Source organism: Procambarus clarkii, chromosome 25 (assembly GCF_040958095.1).
Source record: "Procambarus clarkii isolate CNS0578487 chromosome 25, FALCON_Pclarkii_2.0, whole genome shotgun sequence".
In the NCBI taxonomy this organism is placed as follows: Eukaryota; Metazoa; Arthropoda; class Malacostraca; order Decapoda; family Cambaridae; genus Procambarus; species Procambarus clarkii.
In genome coordinates this window covers 19,670,518-19,684,553 of record NC_091174.1, presented here as the reverse complement: position 1 = coordinate 19,684,553, position 14,036 = coordinate 19,670,518, and positions in this window count along the sequence as shown.

Genomic DNA, 14,036 nt, shown 5'->3' with positions numbered 1-14,036 from the left:
TTCTAAGTCGACATATCCTCTGGCGACGGTTGTTGAAGTGCCCTGTCCAGGTGGTCAGTCCTCTGTTGATCAAGGTCCGGTACACACAAGGTCCTCAGATGACTTGTAGACGCGCGTCCTCTCTGTGCTCACTCCCTGAAGGCAAGTCCTCTCCCCCCTTGATACTGAAGACAGGTCCCTGGGCACGTCGTCTCCCTCCTCCCACACTGAAACTGTAGACAAGCTTGCAGTCTGGTTCAGTGTCCCTTTCTCAGTCTTCCAGTGGACTTGACCCGGTCACAGCAGCTCGCTTGATGTGTCTGAACGCGGCCCACTGGGCGTCCACACGACCCTGCCCAACATTCACCTCCACCACAGACTGTCAGCAAAAGAGCTCTTGGCGCTCTAACACCAACTAAGCCCTGCTTCCATGTACTCCCCAGGAGTCAACTAATCTTCCTTGATATCTGTAGTGTCAATGCGGCTGCTTAATTGGGTCCACTGGCTGGGGCTTCCTAGCCTCCAAATTGGGAGCTCACGTGAGCTCCTAGTTTGCAGGAGCGGAAATTGGGTTTGCGGGAGCTCAGTCCTCTGAACAAATCCACAATGGCCGTGAAGAGGATTCAAACCTGCATCCAAGAACAGGTTCTCAGTCCTCTGCCTTGTGCAACCCGTTCTCGCACTTTCGTATAGTCAATATTGACTTATTAAATACGTGCATATGCACGTATTTAATAAGTCAATATTGACTATACGAAAGTGCGAGAACGGGTTGCCTTGTGACATCACACCTGTGGGAAATTTTACCCCACTATATCAATATTATTATCTAAGAAATGTATAATTTCTATATCATAACAAAATCGTATCAAAATCATATCAGGATCATTACAGATTCATTATACATCTGGATCCTACAAGACAATGCCACCTATGATCACGTTTGACCATAAGGCCCTTGGTTGCTTACGTGACTTTGTGCATGATTTCTCAAGGATCCAGAAGCTTCTAGAAGGATTTCTTAATTAAAAACCTATTGGAGCAATTGAATCAATTTCCGGTAGGGATTAAATCAAATCCTTAATAAGAATCAATAGTACTATCCAGTACTACTTGTAATCTTTAAATCCTATATCTAATTATATTATAATCACATCTTATCTCAATCATATGTCTAGACAGTAAAAATAATCAATCAATATTCATTGAAGGATACCATTCATCAAAAGGAAGGGAGGAGCCAACTTCGGAGTAAGCGACCTACGGGGCGCCCGAGGCAGAACGCTGTGTTTTCAAACAGAAAAACATGTGACGGTGTCTTGCGAACAATTATTCAGCTTAAGACACCTTATCCAATTACCTTTATCACCAGTGATTACTCTCTAGAACTGGGGGAGTACCTGGACAATATATATCTACAAGGAAAAATTCCTAGAATATTTCTATATAAGAGTGGAGCACACAAAGTAACACTGTCTTCACCTCCACTATCATCACCTATCATCTTACTGCAAATGCAATTAATGACATAATCAATTAGCAAAGCTACTTGAACATTACACAGCAAAGATGTGATATAAAATATCGTGCCTAAACTCGACAAGAGAGTTATCCAGTCTGGCACACTTGTCAGACAGGCACCCGGCATTCAGAGATGTATATTGAATGTTATTTAGTGTATTAATTGGCCAATTGTGCCCGAGGCAGAACGCGTGTGTTTTCAAACAGAAAAACATGTGACGGTGTCTTGCGAACAATTATTCAGCTTAAGACACCTTATCCAATTATCTTTATCACCAGTGATTACTCTCTAGAACTGGGGGAGTACCTGGACAATATATATCTACAAGGAAAAATTCCTAGAATATTTCTATATAAGAGTGGAGCACACAAAGTAACACTGTCTTCACCTCCACTATCATCTTACTGCAAATGCAATTAACGACATAATCAATTAGCAAAGCTACTTGAACATTATACAGCAAAGATGTGATATAAAATATCGTGCCTAAACTCGACAAGAGAGTTATCCAGTCTGGCACACTTGTCAGACAGGCACCCGGCATTCAGAGATGTATATTGAATGTTATTTAGTGTATTAATTGGCCAATTGTATGCTTGTATAACTTTAATATATACAATAAGTCTGTCTGTCGGTTATAGGGTGAGGCAACGCCTCATATTTCAGTGAGTATTCATTAATTTTGCAGCGGCTGAATCTTTTACAGGACCCTGGACACTCATGAGGGTCACTACTTTATAGGTGTCCCTAGTCTGGGAAGAGTTTCAGTCAAGCTGACTAAATCTCTTTATATAAATTGAATATATCTATATATACATATTTGAACCTATAAATTAATTTAACAATTGCTTACTTAGTTATCATATAAGTTTATCTAATTGAATTTAATATCTTGTACTTTGTACTTAGTTAATAGTACTTAGACCACATTTAAAGTCATTTAATATCATACTTCCACAATTTAAATTGTTGTGTTTATAGTAAATGAATATTGGCTGTTGATAGTTATGGTGCTAGGCTGGACTATGCACATGTTTAAATCCCTGATTTAAACAGAACCAGTGTTCAGTCATAATACGGAATTTATTAAAATCTTATCCTTGCATTAAAAATACAAGCTGATGTGAGATAATTGCTTGCAGGTGGATTGTGGAGCTTCAGTCAACCTCTTCATTTACCCCCACCTGCCCCTTACAGCCCACAGTCTGACATTAGGAAAAAAGGAGCTAGGATTTACGACCCTAGCTAGGGACTTTAGTTGAATTAATTTTGCATACAGTAAAATTTTAATTTTAGTACAAATCCCTAGTAGTTGTCCTCTCATGTCAATCCCGGCAGTTTTCCCCACAACACCACCCTAGGGCGCCGCGCCATTGGTCAATCCCGTCACGTGACTTTACATGCAATCACCAGACGGCTGGCATTAGGCTCCTTTGGTGGGAACATCTTCGCCTCGGCGCCATCTTGTAACACTAAAGGGTGTAAACCACTTGCATTACAAACACTAAATCAGCAAATTCAGTTCTCACGCGATAATTTTGAATACTTTTATATTTATCAAAATGTTCCCTTAGCATCAGAGAATGTGCAGGTTGAAGAGATATGACTCTTTAGGCCGGCATAGGAAAGATGTAGGGTGGGACACTGTCACAGTGTGTACTCAAGAAATTGTGATTGCAAGGTTGAGCTTTGGCTCTTTGGTCTCTCCTCTCAACTGTCAATTAACTGGTGTACAGATTCCTTACCTTACTGGGTTCTATTATATATATATTTGAAACTGTGTATGGAGTGTGCCTTCACCACATCACTTCCCAGTGCAGACCATATGATGATGGACTGTCTGTCAAGTCTGTCACTGATTTTTTTTTATAATGTCTCCATGGTTCATTTAGGTGCAAAATTTCCACATGTGTCCCCTAGTGCATGTGTCCCCTTGTTAAAGCTGTCTTTATCTACCCTATCGATTCCTCTGAAAATCTTGTATGTGGTGATCATGTCTCCCTTAACTTTTCTGCCTGGAAAGACAAGATCTTAGGATCCCTCGCTTGTGTCTAAAATAGCCAAAACCGTGTTTAGTGTTTACTTTGTTGTGTGGATTTGTTCTTGTCATGCAAAATCGTGCTTTATATGTCTTATAGAAAAGTTAAATTCTAATTTTATTAAATGATCGTCACCCAATGGATGCTATGAAATACTATAGTTGGTCTCTTAATTGAAGTTTTTTATAATGCATCTTTAACCCCGTTTTTTTTTTATAAAACCACCAACTAATGAATTTGTTTTATTTACCTAATGAACCTGAGGGCCACTAACACTAATTGCCTAGACGAGGACAGGAAGCCGGCGGCTTATCGAAGGTCCCCATATTTGCCTTGGCGATCCTCTCCAAGTGTAGTTTAAAACCTAACAGAGTTTTGGCATCAGCTAGTAGGCAGTTCCAAGAATTTGTAACGTAATGTTTACGTGTAAATATTTGGTTGATTAGACATAAAAAGTTTAGTTTTTTTTTATATTTAGTCAGTCTTGGTCACAACAGTCGGTTTATTGGCAATGTAGTGAAGTGTTGTAGTACCTGAGACAAAGCCTGGAGCAGTGCAGAGAGCTGAACGAGGTCGGGGGTAGAGAGCTCTGATGCGGGTCAAGTGTGTAGAGTGTGGCGCTCTGAATGTGGGGTGAGTTAGGCTGAAAGCGGGATGAGAGCGTGAAGCTGGATGTGGCTGAAGTATGACTGTTTGCTCTGCGTCGAGGCTGTACCTTCCTGTGAGGAAAGGAACTGGACACATCCAGTGTTACATTGTTGTTATCAGGGCTGTCAGCCCTCATCAGGAGGATTCTTCGTGAGTAGGCTCGCCGACCAAAAGAAGACACCACACAGAACGCCTTGAAAGAAACTAATGTCGTCTATGCCTTCACATGCCCACTTGGGGACTGTCAGCCCCAAAGATCTCAGTATATAGGCAAGACAACAACGTCTCTTTCTAGGTGATTAACAACGCACAAGCAACAGGGCTCCATCAAGGAACATATAATCTCACACAACCAGACCCTGACTAGAGAAAGCTTAACAAACAAAAAAGAAATTATCGATAGATACGGCGATAGCAGGAGACTCGACTCGACCGACTATTAGTATAAATATAATGTTTTGTTCTGTAACATCAATTGAGAATGAACCATGTAGGTTCGAAACGTTGTGCAATTTTAAAATAAGTGTAATACATTCTACAGTTATACACTTTTTTTCACCTTGAAAACGAACATGACTTTTGGTGAACTCCTCTTACAGTAGAACCCTGATGCAAGAGCACTAGTAAGAGAGATAGAAGCCCTAAACCAGAAAATAGTTAATATGGATTATGCTGTCATATTCAGTGATAGATATATAAAAGAAAACCTGTTGCCAGTATACACCTATAAATATATATATATATATATATATATATATATATATATATATATATATATATATATATATATATATATATGCGAACAAGCCTGAAAGGTCCCCAGGACAATATGCAACTGAAAACTCACACCCCAGAAGTGACTCGAACCCATACTCCCAGGAGCCACGCAACTGGTATGTACAAGACGCCTTAATCCACTTGACCATCACGACCGGACATAATGAGGTGATAGCCGAGGCTATTTGAACCACCCCACCGCCGGCACTCGGATAGTAATCTTGGGCATAGCATTTTACCAAATCACCTTATTCTTTGGGGCACACGTGAGGAACACAAATGCGAACAAGCCTGAATGGTCCCCAGGACAATATGCAACTGAAAACTCACACCCCAGAAGTGACTCGAACCCATACTCCCAGGAGCCACGCAACTGGTATGTACAAGACGCCTTAATCCACTTGACCATCACGACCGGACCCAAAGAATGCCCCAAAGAATGAGGTGATTTGGTAAAATGCTATGCCCAAGATTACTATCCGAGTGCCGGCGGTGGGGTGGTTCAAATAGCCTCGGCTATCACCTCATTATGTCCGGTCGTGATGGTCAAGTGGATTAAGGCGTCTTGTACATACCAGTTGCGTGGCTCCTGGGAGTGTGGGTTCGAGTCACTTCTGGGGTGTGAGTTTTCAGTTGCATATTGTCCTGGGGACCATTCAGGCTTGTTCGCATTTGTGTTCCTCACGTGTGCCCCAAAGAATGAGGTGATTTGGTAAAATGCTATGCCCAAGATTACTATCCGAGTGCCGGCGGTGGGGTGGTTCAAATAGCCTCGGCTATCACCTCATTATGTCCGGTCGTGATGGTCAAGTGGATTAAGGCGTCTTGTACATACCAGTTGCGTGGCTCCTGGGAGTATGGGTTCGAGTCACTTCTGGGGTGTGAGTTTTCAGTTATATATATATATATATATATATATATATATATATATATATATATATATATATATATATATATATATATATATATATATATATATGTCGTACCTAGTAGCCAGAAAGCACTTCTCAGCCTACTATGCAAGTCCCGATTTGCCTAATAAGCCAAGTTTTCACGAATAAATGTTTTTTCGACTACCTAACCTACCTTACCTAACCTAACCTAACTTTTTCGGCTACCTAACCGAACCTAACCTATAAAGACAGGATAGGTTAGGTTAGGTAGGGTTGGTTAGGTTCGGTCATATATCTACGTTAATTTTAACTCCAATGAAAAAAAGTTGACCTCATACATTATGAAATGGGTAGCTTTATCATTTCATAAGAAAAAAATTAGAGAAAATATTTTAATTCATGAAAACTTGGCTTATTAGGCAAATCGGGCCTTGTATAGTAGGCTGAGAAGTGCGTTCTGGCTACTAGGTACGACATATATATATATATATATATATATATATATATATATATATATAATATATATATATATATATATATATGTGTGTGTGTGTGTGTGTGTTGAGTAGGAAATATCTGTGATCATATGTTGTAGTGATATAATCCGGACACTACATTCTATAAATTATTGTATATTATGTATGGAAATACACATATGTATATTTCCAGGAGCGATGCCATTCCACCGGACCAGGAGAAAGTTTTCACCCATGGCCAATGTAGATTATTATCCAGTAAACCTTCTGGTCTTTACTATCGTGTTTGCTTTCTTCCCTCCATTCTCTTTATGGTTATAGTGAGTTGCTGTGCACCATCCCCTTTCAGATGGTACTATACCAGGGGACTTACAATCCACCAATGAGTTAGAGTGTTACTGGGCCGCGAATATGAGGGGGACCAAGTTGGTGACTTTGGACTTATTTATGTCGGATTGCTTGATCGAAGTGGACCTCAGCGTCCGTGTCTATAGACACACCTGCAAGGAGGCCTAGGACGTACTGTGTACTGTCCCTTTAGTTTCTTGTTACCTATTGCTGTATCCATCACTTTACACTTGTAAGAATTTAACTCAAGTAGTCATTTCTCTGACCATCTCTGCAACCTGTTAACGTCTTCTTGGAGAATCCTACAATTGTCATCTGTCACAGATGGCTATTCTCATTAATTTTGCGTCATCTGCAAACATCAATATATAATACTCAACTCCTGTTCATAGGTCATTTACATATATGATAATTCGTATTTGTGTCAGCACCGAGCCTTGAGGTACTCTCTTTGATACCGTACACCAGTCCGACTCTCGCCCTTTACTGTTACTCTCTGGCTCCTGCATACTTGGTAATTCTACGCCCATGTTAGGGCTTTTCTGCTATTCCCGCCTGCCTCTCAAGTTTGTATAGTAATCTCTTGTGTGGAACTATGTCAAAGGCTTTTTGGCAGTCCAGAAATATACATTCTGTTTATGGTTCTCTGTCTTGCCTTATTCATGTTACTTTATCATAGACTGCCAGCCGGTTCGTAGGCATGAATTCATTTACCTAAAGTCAGGTTGGTGTTAGTTTACATTCGTAATTCTCTCCAGGTATTGTTACTGTTCCCCATCCTATATTGCCCATTGGCCTGCAGTAAGAGTCATATCTCTATAACCTATACATTCTCTGATGCTTAGGAAACAATTTGGAATATGTAATGAATAGCCTGAGTTATCGTGTGTAGATATATTACGGTTATATTTTTGGTTTCGAATGTGGCTTACGCATTTTACCATTGCAAATATGGCGGAAAGGGAGGAGATTTCCCGCCCGAGGAAGCCAACATTGTGGGAGCGGTGCCAGCTGCCTGGCGATTGGTTAGTGCAGGTCACGTGACAATGTTGACCAATGCGGGCAGCGCCCCAAGACGAAGTCAGCAGGGCGACGGTCGTCCGCGGGAGAGAGCTCAGAGCTCATCCAGCCGTGACAGAATGCAGAAATGCGTTTGGAGCTCTGCAGATTGAGAGGCCCTTCTGCTCCAGAAGGTGGAATATTCAGCATCAGGTGTTATCACAGACGTCGAGGAAGACTTGTAAACTCCAGGAGTGTGTGAGAAGGCATAGTTCAGCTGGTAAAGAGGGCGCCAGGAGCTAAGGGTCGTCAAGTTTATGCCTGTGTGGGCGGACGCTGGGAGGAGCTGCGCGGAGTTTCTGAGGGTCGTACCCAAGTGCACTGCGAGAAGTTGACGGCACGAGAGAGTAATCCATAGTGCAGTAAAGGGACACTGTGAAAGAGATCACTGGAAATTGTCAATGAGTTCATGTATGCAAGGGAGAAAGGTGTGAGCAGTGCCAGCCTGCGGTGACAGGTGGAGGACCAGCAGTGAGGGGTCACGAGCACGGAGACGACGCACTCGCTACAAGTCGCCGTGGGGCTCTACACGAGCCGGACATTGTCGAGGAACTGACCAGTGAGCAAAGGACCCCAGCTACCATCACGAGTTCACGGCTATTGTAGCAGAGAGAGTTAAGTAGATAAACTTTCCCTCCCCTTGTTCGTTGAGTCAGGTGAAGTAGTTTATTATTATAATTAATATTATCATTGATTTATTGTTAGGCGATTGCCAGCATTATTATGGGTGTAGTGATAGCGAGGTGTGTGTATATATTTCATGAACAAACTATTTGTGATAATTGTGGAAGGACAGTATCCACGCAGTGTTTGGCAAAGTGAACCAAATATATATTTATGTGCCAGCGAGAGGAGATAACCAGATCCAGGTGATAGTTTCGCGACGATTTGAGTGGATCAGCTGATGGAGTTCCCAGATGTGACTGTCCGGAGTGTTGCCACCATCCACCAGTGTTGGGTGGTTTATTACATGTGATCCTGTTTAGACTTTACTCAGTAAATTCACTTTTATTTTACTCAAGTGTTTATGTTATCTCATCCATCATTTGAGTGATCAGTAGAGCGATTAACTGTTGTACACCTCTCATCCTGTCACTGAAATGTATACTAGAAACTGTTAATAAGACCCCTGAATTAGTATTTGCTGGGTCGTGAGTATATGATAACCCACTTGGCGACCTAGAGGGTTGTGCGTATAAGGAGGGCAGCCAGTGAGCAGATAGTCGGGCAAGCACGGCCAAGGGTTTCAAATTGCCATGTCAAAGTCCCAGAGGAAAGATCGAGCTTTACCTCACTCACACGGGTGCAAGGTCAGGTTGCAGGAAGGAACTCCAGCCCGTGGTAGACTGAGGTGCTCCCAGAGTGGGTAGTGGCACCCAGGTTCAGTGGGAGAGAAGACCCGTGACAGTACGTAACTATTCATATCGTGTTTATTCTTTCGAGTGCTTTGCAGAAGCTGCTTGTCATTGATACTGGTCTGTAGTTAAGTGCCTCTTCTCTATCTATTTTTTTTTAAATTGGTACTTCATTTTCCTTTTGTCAGCATCTGGGAGTTCTGGCAACAAAAATCTTAGATGCTAGAGGTATGCTTAGGGTCTGTGCTGCCTCTTTTAACATCAATGGTGATGCGTTGTCTGGTTCAACAGCTTTAGTCTGGTGAGGCAAGATGTTTCTTCCTCTGCTGTCACCTCAGCATTTGACAGCCACTCATCTAGGGTTATCTCCTATTCTAACATTGGGAGCTGCTCAGGGAAAACTACCTTTCAGTACGTCACAGATTTCCTTATCACTTTCTGGACATTCCCCTCCCATTTTTCGTAGTCTTGTTACTTGGTCGTTCACTATCATATTCCTTCTTATATGACGATATGGTATTTTTGGGGAGTTTCTTTGCATTAATGGCAATATCATTCTCGTATTTTCTTTCCTATTTTATTCTCATATTTATGTATTCGTTCCTAGCTCTGCTATGTTTTCCTCTTCTATGTTTTCTATGTTTTCTATGTTTTCTATGTTTTCTTGTTTTCCTCTGTCCTTTGACCTCTGTATATCCTCTGCTCCCTCTTGTTTTTCGATTTTGCTTCTTGACACTGGCTCTTTATCCATGGATTATTATATTCTCTCATACGTTTTTTCTTTATGGTTGGTATGAAACACACTTCAGCTTCTTTGCGTCTCCATTGGCCTTATCCATCATTTCCTGTACTGTCGTTCCTCTACGTTCATCCTTCCACTGTGCGTTCGCCAGATACTCTCTTACACTCATGTAATCTCCTTTTATATGGTCAACTCTCCTCTCCCTGACCCTTTGTCTCGTGGTCATAGTTTTAAGTTCGATCATATAATCAAAGAATAAGACATAATGATCACTGGATCGTGTGTGTGTGTACTCACCTAGTTGTGCTTGTGGGGCTTGAGCTTCGGCTCTTTAGTCCCGCCTCCCAACCGTCACTCTACTGGTGTATAGATCTCTGAGCCTGCTGGGCTCTATCATATCTACATTTGAAATTGTGTATGAAGTCAGCCTCCACCACATCACTTCCTAGTGCATTCCATTTACTAACAACTCTGACAGTGAAAAAGTTCTTTCTAATGTCTCTGTGGCTCATTTGGGTATTCAGTTTCCACCTGTGTCCCCTTGCGCGTGTACCACCCGATTTAAATAATCATCCATCTTTGTCAACCCTGTTAATTTCTCAAGGAATTTTGTATGTGGTAATCATGTCTCCGCGAGCTCTTCTGTCTTCGAGTGACGTGAGGTGCAGTTCACTCAGCCTTTCCTCATAACTCATGCCTCTTAGTTCTGAGACTAGCCTAGTGGCATACGACTGAACTTTTTCCAGCTTCGCCTTGTACTTGGCAAGGTACGGGCTCCATGCAATGGCCACTACTCCAGGACTGGTCTTACATCTGCGGTATACAAGGTTCTGAATGATTCCTTACACAGGTTCCTGAAGGCTGTTCTCGTGTTAGCCAGCTTCGCACGCCGCCGTGTGTGTATTCACCTAGATGTGCTTGCGGGGGTTGAGATCTGCTCTTTCGGCCCGCCTCTCAACTGTCAATCAGTCAACTGTTACTAACAACTATTTTTTTTCACACGCACACCCTCAGGAAACACCCGTAACAGCTGTCGAACTCCCAGGTTCCTATTTACTGCTAGGTAACAGGGGCATCAGAGTAGAAGAAATGCCCATCTGTTTCCGCCGGCGCCGGGAATCGAACCCCGGCTCACAGGATTACGTATCCTGCGTGCTGTCCACTCAGACACCAGCGCCCTAAGTGTGTGTGTGTGTACTCACCTAATTGTACTCACCTAGTTGTGCTTGCGGGGGTTGAGCTCTGGCTTTTTGGTCCTGCCTCTCAACCGTCAATTAACTGATGTAGAGATTCCTGAGCCTACTGGGCTCTATCATATCTACATTTGAAACTGTGTATGGAGTTTGCCTCCACAACATCACTGCCTAGTGCATTCCACTTGTTAACTACTCTTACACTGAAAAAGTTCTTTCTAACGTCCCTGTGGCTCATTTGGGTATTCAGTTTCCACCTGTGTCCCCTTGCTCGCGTACCACCCGTGTTAAAACGTTTATCCTTATCTACCCTGTCAATTCCTCTGAGAATTTTGTAGGTAATGATCATGTCTCCACTTACTCTTCTGTATTCCAGTGTTGTGAGGTGCACCTCACACAGTCTTTCCTCATAACTCATGCCTCTTAGTTCTGGGACTAGTCTAGTGGCATACCTCTGAAATTTTTCAGCTTCGTTTTGTGCTTGACAAGGTACGGGCTTCATGATGGGGCCGCATACTCCAGGATTGGTCTTACATATGTGGTGTACAAGATTCTGAATGATTCCTTACACAGGTTCCTGAAGGCTGTTCTGATGTTATCCAGCCTCGCGTATGCTACAGATGTAATTCCTTTTATGTGGGCATCAGGAGACAGATTTGGTGTGATATCAACTCCTAGATCTTTCTCTCTGTCCGTTTCTGTGTGTTTGTGTGTGTGTGTGTGTACTCACCTAGTTGTGTTTGCGAGGGTTGAGTTCTGGCTCTTTGGTCCCGACTCTCAACTGTCAATCAACTGGTGAACAGATTCCTGAGCCTACTGGGCTCTATCATATCTATATTCTGAATATCATATCATATCTACCCAATCTGAACATCTTTACCATTTTGATCATAGCTGTCTTATATGTGCTCTGAATCTGCTGTATGGTGTCTATTAATCTTGTTTAAATTACTAATCAAGCTGTCAATGTAATCAATCAGAGCTTTTTTTTTTTTTTTGAGATATATACAAGAGTTGTTACATTCTTGTACAGCCACTAGTACTCGTAGCGTTTCGGGCAAGTCCTTAATCCTATGGTCCCTGGAATACGAGATCCTGCCGCGAAGAATCGTTTTTTCATCCAAGTACACATTTTACTGTTGCGTTAAACAGAGGCTACAGTTAAGGAATTGCGCCCAGTAAATCCTCCCCGGCCAGGATACGAACCCATGACATAGCGCTCGCGGAACGCCAGGCGAGTGTCTTACCACTACACCACGGAGACTGCTTAATATAATATAACAATGTGCTTTAATATACTTACTAAGCTCTCTCATCTCATTTTTCTCTTGCAATGTATCTTTATCATTTATCAATTCTGATAGAAATTACCTACTTAAAATTATCTGTTAGATTAAGGACCTGCCCGAAACGCTGCGCGTACTAGTGGCTTTACAAGAGTGTAAATACTGTACTATCCAATGTATTCTCACAAACCCAATGTACCTTCTTGTATATATATAAATAAATAAATAAATAAATAAATAAATAATTAAATATTTGAAACTGTGTCAAATATAGATATAGTCAGCTTCCACCACAACACTACTTAATGCATTCCATTTGTTAACTACCCTGACACTGAAAAAATTCTTTCTAACGTGTCTGTGGCTCATCTGGGTATTAAGTTTCCACCTGTGTCCCCTTGTTCGTGTTCCATCCGTGTTAAAGAGTTTGTCTTTGTCGACCCTGTCAATTCCCCTGAGAATTTTGTAGGTGGCTATCATGTCTCCCCTTACTCTTCTGTTTTCCAGGGCTGTGAGGTTCAGCTCCCTTTGCCTTTCCTCGTAGCTCATTCCTCTCAGTTCCGGGACCAGTCTGGTGGCATACCTCTGAATCATCTATAACTTCGGCTTGTGTTTAACTAGGTATGGACTCCAGGCTGGAGCTGCATACTCCAGGATTGGTCTTACATAAGTGGTATACAAGGTTCTGAACGATTCCTTACACAAGTTTCTAAAGGCAGTTCCTATATTGGCCAGTGATGATATAAGCCACTGATGATATCCTTTTGATGTGGACCTCTGGGGACAGGTTCGATGTGATATCGACCCCCAGATCTTTCTCTCTATTTGACTCTTGCAGGATTTCACCTCCCAGATGGTACCTTGTGTTCAGCCTTCTGCTCCCTTCGCCTAATTTCATTACTTTACACTTTCCTGAGTTGAACTTTAGCAGTAATTTTCTAGACCATTCCTCCAGTTTGTCCAGGTCGTCCTGTAGTCTCTGTCTATCTTCATCTGTTTTGATTATTTCATAATTTTGGCATCATCAGCATACAATGAGAAGAATGAGTCTATACCCTCTGGAAGGTCGTTTACATATACTAGCAACAGGATGGGTCCGAGTACAGAGCCCTGTGGAACCCCGCTGGTGACATCTCGCCACTCTGATGTTTCCCCCCTCACCGTTACTCGCCGTTTCCTATTGCTTAGATACTCCCTTATCCACTGGAGCACCTTACCTTTTACTCCTGCCTGCTGCTCCAACTTTTGTAACAGCCTTTTGTGAGGTACTGTGTCAAAGGCTTTCTGACAATCCAAGAAAATGCAGTCTGCCCACCCTTCTCTTTCCTGCCTAATTTGTGTTGCTTGGTCATAGAATTCTATTAGGCATGTGAGGCACGATTTACCATCTCTGAACCCATGCTGGTGGTGTGTTACAAAGCTGTTTCCCTCCAGATACTCTACGAGCCTTTTCCTCACAATCTTCTCCATCACCTTGCATGGTATACAAGTTAGGGAAACTGGCCTGTAGTTCAGCGCCTCTTGCCTGTCACCCTTTTTGTAAATTGGGACTACATTAGCTGTCTTCCAGCTTTTCGGAAGGTCTCCTGTTTCCAGTGACCTGTTATACACCATAGAGAGTGGCACACTTAGTGCTTCTGCACCTTTTAGAATCCACGGTGAGATTCTGTCAGGCCCAACAGCCTTTGACACATTTAGCTCCAACAGATTCCTTTTGAC